The 10,434-nt window shown below is 32.1% G+C and overlaps 2 non-coding genes across 2 annotated transcripts; both read right to left on the bottom strand.

Annotated features, from left to right (window-relative positions):
• Window positions 1–4,321: 4,321 nt before the first annotated feature.
• LOC128920037 (small nucleolar RNA U3) lies at window positions 4,322–4,535 on the bottom strand. Its single transcript, XR_008470157.1, has one exon. It is a non-coding gene; the product is annotated as a small nucleolar RNA U3 (small nucleolar RNA).
• A 3,683-nt stretch (window positions 4,536–8,218) lies between these two features.
• Window positions 8,219–8,432, bottom strand: LOC128920036 (small nucleolar RNA U3). Its single transcript, XR_008470156.1, has one exon. It is a non-coding gene; the product is annotated as a small nucleolar RNA U3 (small nucleolar RNA).
• Between the last annotated feature and the right edge of the window lie 2,002 nt (window positions 8,433–10,434).

Raw genomic sequence — 10,434 nt, 5'->3', positions numbered from 1 at the left:
AAACTTTTTATTCTGTATCTATTAAACCTGTATGGCAGCTTTGATCACAGCTGGTAATTGTAAGAAGAGGACAGCTGATTGTATATATAATCATTTGCTTACGCACGTGTTTTATACGGCTGTCCCCATCTTCAACAACGCTTGGTGTTGTTTTTTTTCTCCCTTCTCCTTTCACTTTCTACAAATTGTTTTTATAAACTTTCGTTTCACTAACAAAACGTTTAAGCAATTTTGTTTTCTTTTTTTTACAAGATTGTTTTAAATGAATTATTGGAATATGCGAATGAAGCCAAAATTGCTAAACGTTCTAGGAATCAAATGCAAAAAGAATAATTTGATTATAGTTCATAAATATTGAAGTTAGTAGGCGTGGTTGTGCGATTTGAACTATTTTCATCACGTATCATTGGGAAGCTAGAAAGATATTATGAACCGAATTTCATTGCGTAGTTTCGGAGATATTGTTTTCGATCCATATGTGGGCGGAACCACGCCCATTTAAAATTTGTAGGCCATATTGAGTGCAGCTCTTCTGTACCATCTTTATAATGAAGTTTAAGGTTTCTGGCGGTTTTCCTTACTGAATTAAAGAATTTTTAGTAGTTTTCAACATAACCTTTGCATGGGAGGTGGGCGTGGTTAAAATCCGATTTCCTCCATTTTTGGACTGTATAAGGTAGTACCTAAAAGAAACGGCTCTAGAAAGTTTCCTTGATATAGCTTCAGTAGTTTACGAGATATGTACAAAAAACTCTACTTAATTACACCAAATTATACCTTCTTAGTGCGATTCTTCATTGCAAATTTTACTTTCATAGCTTAATTTATGGCTTTGTTATAGCTCTTTATATGTTTTCGGGTATTGCCATTTTGTGGGTGCAGTCCGATTTCGCCCATCTTCGAGGTTTCATCAAGATTTCTCAATTTTTACTCAAGTTTCAGCTTGCACGGACGGACGGACATTATAAACAAAGTTGTATAAGTCTCCGAAAGCTGCTTGTCCTAATCTAATATTTTAATATTTATGAAACCTACTCTTTCCCAAAAAAGTTCTACAGTTTAGACCAAATTTCGTACAAAACGGCAACCGTGCCTACGATGGGACAATACGATAAATAAACGACGTTAAAATCAGTCTGCGTAGTTGACTGAGCAGGTCGATGCAATGAAAACAATTATTTCATTGTAAAATACCATAAAATGCCTTTTTTAAATTATTACATTGCCCAAACTAACTATAATTTATACTTAATATAAAATATTTTTAAGTTTTATATTCATTAGCACGTACACATATTCGTCTTGTGGAACCGTGCGACATAAACCTGCTCGCTCAACCTCTGCAAGCAGACTAAATATTTTTGATCGCTGATTCGATAGGTCCCACAGTAAGCGCACTAACACCATCTCATTTTGTAATGCACGTTTGATTATCATCGTCCCTGATTATTATCGTTAAAACGCCTCTGGATATGGTGTTGTGTCGAAGATGTAAAGGCTTCTTTTGTAGTAATACAAAGTTCGATTTGCCTGCAATCCATACCGTCGAATTTCAGAGGGGAGTGATTGATAAATATGAATATTGAAATGCGAGCATATACAGAATTGATAGAAGAATATTATGAGTCTGGAAAGGGCTATGTTGTCACTTTTCACTTCTGAAGTGAACATTAGAAAATTCTTCAACTCTTGATTTTTAGCAAGTTCGTATATATGAAATGTTTTTGTTGCAGTATGAATCATTTAAAGCAGTTGTCGGCACTGCTTGGCGCAATTGTGCCGACTTCACATCACACGTACGCTTATGCTCTATCATTCAGCATTTGTCGAACAAGCAACGAATGAACATCGCGCATAGCTGTGGCACTTTGCAGAAGTGCCCTGCGCGAAATGCCTTAGTGTGATAAATGTTGTTTAATATTATGTATTACATTTAAGATTTTACGCTGTTTAAATATAGTAAAGTTAAGGCTTTTACGATCTAATATATTTGTTTTAATAATAAAATAACTAAAATGAAGAAATTAGCGCAAAAATGCATGTTTTATGACAAAATGGAAAAAATTCTCAAAATGTAAGTTTCCAGAGTTCTCACTGGGTATCTTTTCATTCGTACTCACCTACACAATTCCTCTCGTGTCGACCACTGATTTAAATGTTCACTGCTAGCCGAAAAAGTGAAAAAGCTGGTTAAACTGAAGCTTTTCAATCCCACAAAAGTGGTGAGTCTGCCATAGGCCAGCATACCCCCTTGTGCAACTTTTAACCACTATTCCCCTCACACGTACGTATACATACTCTTCTGTTGCGCTTATTAAACAGTGTCATATAAATTATATACATAAAAATATAACTGAACTACTCTAATATCCCTAATCGTCAGTTAATGCAGGGTTGCATTTTAAATTTCCAAGAAATTTTTTTTTTTATTTTAAAATTATTATTTAGATTTATTTATATCTTCATATACATATATTTACAATTAATTTGTACAATATTTATTCTAATTAATTATTTTAATTAATAACATAAATTATAATAATTGAAAAATATATTATTCATATCTGAAAATAAAATATTAAAAAAAGAATATAATTAATATCTGAAAGAAAGAATAATAATAACTGAAAAATATATTAATTATATAAACATAGTTGTTCATACCAAATGAACACATCCATGCATTGTCCCATAAACTGGTCGAAAGACGAATCAGAGTGCAATGCAAAAGTCACCAACTGCACCAACTATACAAGCAAGTGAAATTCTTATTCTTATAAGAATACCACAAGAAAAGGAAGTGAAAATCAGCGGACGGACAATTAACCATCGGATCACCACAACCAGCTATTAGGAAATCATATTCAAGTCAACGCGGGATTACCCACCCATATATCAGGTCTCAGTTATAAACATTAATCTAATATTAACATAAAAGTAAGATTAAATTGTAACCTACCTATATATTATATACACACATACATATAAACCCACTCACCCTTTTGTATAAATACAATACTAAGAAATTATACATTTCGTATACCCAAACAAATTGTATGTAATTTATACCTCACACACTAAATACACACGTGGAAAGTATTGTAATTACTTAGATCCAAATTACGGAAAAAGTATTTTATTAGTGCAAATCGGAAAAAAGGCAAAAAAAAAACTGGCGATGTTATACTTCATAGTGATATTCCAAGAAATGCATATCATTTTGTATGAAAGAAAAGTAGCGAGTGGGAAAGGATACAAATATGGTGGAGTGACCAACACTTTCTTAAATTCACATTTTATAAATTTATTATGCACATTTTATAAAGCAAAGTCCAAATCAATTATCATTTCTGGGATCTGACGGATTGATATCTATAATATTTTCAATTGGATTATGATAACTAAAATACGATATGAAATGTCTTACATCTGTTTTATCTATATTTCTCGCGAATACCGCATCAATAGTCGCACCTTCTTTTATCGTAGGATCCTTTCTTCCATTGATCATTTCTAATGAAAATTTCTCTCTGAGGAATGCTAGTAATGATTCAGCTTCTGGCAATGAGAAATTTACATTGAAATCTCCCGCAAGGAGTACCGGTTGTTCGCTATACTCTACTGGTTCTCCGATAATATCTGCAAAAGCTTGCGAACCTGCAGTTGACAACGGTAATAAAGCTTTACCGATGAACAATTTTATATGTATCTCTCCTCGATGAATTTGGTGATATATAAATGGCAATTAAATTCAAGTTTTTACTATTATGATTATCGCTAGGGTTCATTTTGCATTCTACCGCACACAAATCGCCAATTCTTGTTGATGTTGATATCGTCACATCAGCATCACTCGCGTACGGAGCCTTTATATCTAAATGAGGAGTGAGAATATGACATTTGTCTTGCTCATTGTGATAAATAGCAACGCCTGAATTTCTTGTTTCATTTCGTTGAAATCTTACAACGAAATCAAAATTTGGTACGGATACAGGAGGCTCGTTGTCGTTCATAAATGTTTCTGATAACATCAATATGTTTGACTGTTTAAATACTCTCTCTGAGAAATCATCAACAAGAGCACGAAGACTTTGACAATTGAATGATATTATTGATAAACATTTTCTAGTGCTAAGAAACTCGAATAATTGTGTTTCTAAGGTGATAATTGGATTTTGACGTAATTTTATCATTTCATCTCGCATATCGCGACATGACCTGGCATTGCTTCCAATGCCATGATAAATTTTTTTCTGTTTGTTCACTGGGATAATGTAAACTTCTTCAATGGCAACAGCTCTTGACAGTGCGACATAAACTAACTGTTGAGATTGAACTTTTTCATAATAGTAAACAGTTTCATCGAAGAAACAGCATTTCTAATATGCCACATGACAAAATTAGAAATGAAGTTCATAAACCTCACGCTATCAGATAAAACGATATACCTCCTCATCGCGGGTGCTAGTACTTTCGATTTGCAAAGAAAGTAAATGAAGACTGACTACAGAAATGATCCTGTGAAGTATAGTATTAATTTTTCAACGGCCAACGCGGAGTATTTCAACCAAAAGTCACACAAAATAGTTGAGAATTCGCAGAAATGAAACAGAAACGAAAGAAAAACAAATAATGCACAAGCATACAAACATATATATGCATACACATGTGAATATGTCACCAACCAAAAGTTTAACACTAAACATACCGTCATATTAGTCAGTAAGTTGCACATTCGTCCAAATACTGTTGTAGTAGTAGTTCAACGAAAATAGATCAGCATAATTTTAAGAAAATATCAAATTTTATATTGAAAATAGCTTTTTAGTGTAAGAAAAAGTGGCAAAAATTGAAAGTCTTGGTAAGTAAGTACCTAGCTAATATTTTATTTTGATAGTTATAGTAATACAGATCATTTTTTACTCAGAAAAAGGTCGAAGCAAACAAGACAGTATAAGTTCTTAGAAGATATAAATAATATTGGCGAAGAGTTTTCAGAAATTAGTGAAGATGAATTTTCTGAAAACGAAAATATATTGGTTGCAAATAAAAATGAATTTGATTCTACAGATACTGACGATGAAGAGGAAAATATTGTGAATGTATGTAGTGGCCGAAAAAGAATAATATTACTTTCAAGTTCGGAAGAAAGTGAAAGTATAAAATCGAAGTCAGATGGCCTGTTAAGACTAGCTGTGTCAAATATTTCTTACCGCTGGTGGTGGAAAATAATTGATAGTCTAGCCTTATTGAGAAATTATTTCATTCTAGTTTTATTTTCATTTTGTCACTGCTTAAATACAATTTTTGAATATATCTTAAGAAACTAATTATATGTGTATGTGTGTATGTCTATATGTATATTTTATATGTTGCACGATAAGGGGTTATTTCAAATGCACACAAGCAATTGCCCAAATGTATTTTTATAACCAATAGGTTATCTTGTGCATACATATAAATATGTTTGTTTATTAATAGTTGAGTGCATGCGTGTTGCATATAGATGCATGTGTGCCTCATATAAATGTATGTGTGTTGCATGTATGCGTGCAACATATAATGTATGCTTGTTGCATATTAATGCATATATGTTTATGTGTTTATTTATGTATACAAATTTATGTTTTTATATGTAGCTCTCGGATTTGCTAAGGCATAAAAGAATGCATGTTCAATGATATTTGAACATATTGCCGAGGGAAAGAAATTATTATTTAAGATTAAAGGACTGTATAAATTTTATAAATATTGAATAATATTAATTTTAGTACGTTGTTGCTGATCTTCTCAAGGCCATCTCGCAGCTTTCTCTGCTCTTCTTTGTCGTATATTTTACTTATTTGAAGAGCAGTTAGTTGGTCTTCTGCAATTTCCTTTATGGTTTTCACGATCGGGTCCAGCTTCGGATTGATGTCGCTTTGCATTTTATATATTTGTATGTCGATTGAAGTGATGTCTTCGAATGTTGTAGTACAGTAGTTGGTGTCCCCGCATTTTAATAACGTTGAAAGTTTGCATGTTTGATCGGTAATGCCAGCTTTCCACATTTCTCCAAAATGTGGGTCTGCCGGAGGAGAAAAATGCCAAGTTATTTGCTCATTGGCGAGAATATTGCTCTCGACTTCGTGATCTCCAGTTTCATTTTTAATTTTATGAATGTCTACATCTGAGGTTTCAACCACTTCAGTTGATTTTTCCTCAAGAGTAGGGTGTTCAGTAGTCTCTTCCTGTATTTTGTTTTCTGTAATTTTGTTTTCGTTCCTTTCTTTCTCTTCTTCTTCTTCTACTTTAGTTTTTTTAACCAATTCATTTGCAGAAGATAGAGAGAATTTTGGAAGTATTATAAAATCATCTTCTTCTACTTTCTTATCTTCAACTAATTTAGTTGGTCTCTTCTTAGTTTTAGAAAATAGATTGAGATCGGGAACAATTATAAATTCTTCTTCTTCTGAATCACTTGTTTTATCAACTTTAGTTCGTTCAACTTCAGAAGATAGGTTTAATTTATTTTTTAAATTTGGAATATTTATCAATTCCTCTTTTTCTTTTTGTATTGGTTTTGTTTTAACCAGCTTTGTTGTGGTAGATGAAGAGAACTTTGGAATTATTATAAATTCTTCTTTATCCAAATTACTTCGAAAAGTATTTTTTGACTCTTCTTGTTGTAATTGTCTATTAAAATAACAAAGCTCTTGAAAAAATTCATCACCTATTTGGTCATATATGATTTCAATTTCTTCATTGAAATCTAATTTGTTTTTCATCTTCTGAATATCATTGTATAATGATTGCAAATAGCTTAGTTGATAATTCTTTATCGTTAATTCTAAACTTAGATTTTCCATTTTATTTTTGAAGATTTCAATTTTCCTCATGATCATGGACGTTTTTCGATCCAGATATTGGTATTTAGGTTCAGTCTTCCACATTTTGTAGAACCTTATTTTTATATTCTCGCAACAAAAATTGTTGTTTTTATATTGTTAATATGCGGGAATATGCACCCGTCTTACAATTATTATTTTATTTTGCCTGAATTATAAACAGGGCTTTAATGTTGCCTGTGTAAATAACAGGTCTTTTTATTTTGCCTGTGTAAATAACAGGGCTTTTTATTTTGCCTGTCTAACTAACAGGGCTTTTTATGGTGCCTGTATAAATAACAGGACTTTTTATTTTGCCTGTATGACTAACAGGGCTTACATTTTGCCTGTATTAAATTCAGGGCTTTTGTTTTGGCTGAGCTCTATCATAGGCTCGATAGGACCAATGTAAAAAACATCCGGCCTACCAATTTTTATAAAACAATGTAGTTTCTAACAAACCTTACCGCTGGTGGGGGGCAATGATAGACTTGCATTGAGTGAGAATTTAATTCATTCTCAAATGTTAAAACTAGCTGTATCAAATATTTCTTACCGCTGGTGGGGGAAAATAAGTGATAGTCTAGCCTTATTGAGAAATTATTTCATTCTAGTTTTATTTTCATTTTGTCACTGCTTAAATACAATTTTTGAATATATCTTAAGAAACTAATTATATGTGTATGTGTGTATGTCTATATGTATATTTTATATGTTGCACGATAAGGGGTTATTTCAAATGCACACAAGCAATTGCCCAAATGTATTTTTATAACCAATAGGTTATCTTGTGCATACATATAAATATGTTTGTTTATTAATAGTTGAGTGCATGCGTGTTGCATATAGACGCATGTGTGCCTCATATAAATGTATGTGTGTTGCATGTATGCGTGCAACATATAATGTATGAGGAGTGAGAATATGACATTTGTCTTGCTCATTGTGATAAATAGCAACGCCTGAATTTCTTGTTTCATTTCGTTGAAATCTTACAACGAAATCAAAATTTGGTACGGATACAGGAGGCTCGTTGTCGTTCATAAATGTTTCTGATAACATCAATATGTTTGACTGTTTAAATACTCTCTCTGAGAAATCATCAACAAGAGCACGAAGACTTTGACAATTGAATGATATTATTGATAAACATTTTCTAGTGCTAAGAAACTCGAATAATTGTGTTTCTAAGGTGATAATTGGATTTTGACGTAATTTTATCATTTCATCTCGCATATCGCGACATGACCTGGCATTGCTTCCAATGCCATGATAAATTTTTTTCTGTTTGTTCACTGGGATAATGTAAACTTCTTCAATGGCAACAGCTCTTGACAGTGCGACATAAACTAACTGTTGAGATTGAACTTTTTCATAATAGTAAACAGTTTCATCGAAGAAACAGCATTTCTAATATGCCACATGACAAAATTAGAAATGAAGTTCATAAACCTCACGCTATCAGATAAAACGATATACCTCCTCATCGCGGGTGCTAGTACTTTCGATTTGCAAAGAAAGTAAATGAAGACTGACTACAGAAATGATCCTGTGAAGTATAGTATTAATTTTTCAACGGCCAACGCGGAGTATTTCAACCAAAAGTCACACAAAATAGTTGAGAATTCGCAGAAATGAAACAGAAACGAAAGAAAAACAAATAATGCACAAGCATACAAACATATATATGCATACACATGTGAATATGTCACCAACCAAAAGTTTAACACTAAACATACCGTCATATTAGTCAGTAAGTTGCACATTCGTCCAAATACTGTTGTAGTAGTAGTTCAACGAAAATAGATCAGCATAATTTCAAGAAAATATCAAATTTTATATTGAAAATAGCTTTTTAGTGTAAGAAAAAGTGGCAAAAATTGAAAGTCTTGGTAAGTAAGTACCTAGCTAATATTTTATTTTGATAGTTATAGTAATACAGATCATTTTTTACTCAGAAAAAGGTCGAAGCAAACAAGACAGTATAAGTTCTTAGAAGATATAAATAATATTGGCGAAGAGTTTTCAGAAATTAGTGAAGATGAATTTTCTGAAAACGAAAATATATTGGTTGCAAATAAAAATGAATTTGATTCTACAGATACTGACGATGAAGAGGAAAATATTGTGAATGTATGTAGTGGCCGAAAAAGAATAATATTACTTTCAAGTTCGGAAGAAAGTGAAAGTATAAAATCGAAGTCAGATGGCCTGTTAAGACTAGCTGTGTCAAATATTTCTTACCGCTGGTGGTGGAAAATAATTGATAGTCTAGCCTTATTGAGAAATTATTTCATTCTAGTTTTATTTTCATTTTGTCACTGCTTAAATACAATTTTTGAATATATCTTAAGAAACTAATTATATGTGTATGTGTGTATGTCTATATGTATATTTTATATGTTGCACGATAAGGGGTTATTTCAAATGCACACAAGCAATTGCCCAAATGTATTTTTATAACCAATAGGTTATCTTGTGCATACATATAAATATGTTTGTTTATTAATAGTTGAGTGCATGCGTGTTGCATATAGATGCATGTGTGCCTCATATAAATGTATGTGTGTTGCATGTATGCGTGCAACATATAATGTATGCTTGTTGCATATTAATGCATATATGTTTATGTGTTTATTTATGTATACAAATTTATGTTTTTATATGTAGCTCTCGGATTTGCTAAGGCATAAAAGAATGCATGTTCAATGATATTTGAACATATTGCCGAGGGAAAGAAATTATTATTTAAGATTAAAGGACTGTATAAATTTTATAAATATTGAATAATATTAATTTTAGTACGTTGTTGCTGATCTTCTCAAGGCCATCTCGCAGCTTTCTCTGCTCTTCTTTGTCGTATATTTTACTTATTTGAAGAGCAGTTAGTTGGTCTTCTGCAATTTCCTTTATGGTTTTCACGATCGGGTCCAGCTTCGGATTGATGTCGCTTTGCATTTTATATATTTGTATGTCGATTGAAGTGATGTCTTCGAATGTTGTAGTACAGTAGTTGGTGTCCCCGCATTTTAATAACGTTGAAAGTTTGCATGTTTGATCGGTAATGCCAGCTTTCCACATTTCTCCAAAATGTGGGTCTGCCGGAGGAGAAAAATGCCAAGTTATTTGCTCATTGGCGAGAATATTGCTCTCGACTTCGTGATCTCCAGTTTCATTTTTAATTTTATGAATGTCTACATCTGAGGTTTCAACCACTTCAGTTGATTTTTCCTCAAGAGTAGGGTGTTCAGTAGTCTCTTCCTGTATTTTGTTTTCTGTAATTTTGTTTTCGTTCCTTTCTTTCTCTTCTTCTTCTTCTACTTTAGTTTTTTTAACCAATTCATTTGCAGAAGATAGAGAGAATTTTGGAAGTATTATAAAATCTTCTTCTTCTACTTTCTTATCTTCAACTAATTTAGTTGGTCTCTTCTTAGTTTTAGAAAATAGATTGAGATCGGGAACAATTATAAATTCTTCTTCTTCTGAATCACTTGTTTTATCAACTTTAGTTCGTTCAACTTCAGAAGATAGGTTTAATTTATTTTTTAAATTTGGAATATTTATCAAT

The sequence above is a fragment of the Zeugodacus cucurbitae genome, chromosome 2 (genome assembly GCF_028554725.1).
Source record: "Zeugodacus cucurbitae isolate PBARC_wt_2022May chromosome 2, idZeuCucr1.2, whole genome shotgun sequence".
Taxonomy (NCBI): domain Eukaryota; kingdom Metazoa; phylum Arthropoda; class Insecta; order Diptera; family Tephritidae; genus Zeugodacus; species Zeugodacus cucurbitae.
The sequence above is the reverse complement of the archived record's forward strand: the minus strand, read 5'-3'. Positions and strand labels throughout refer to the sequence as shown.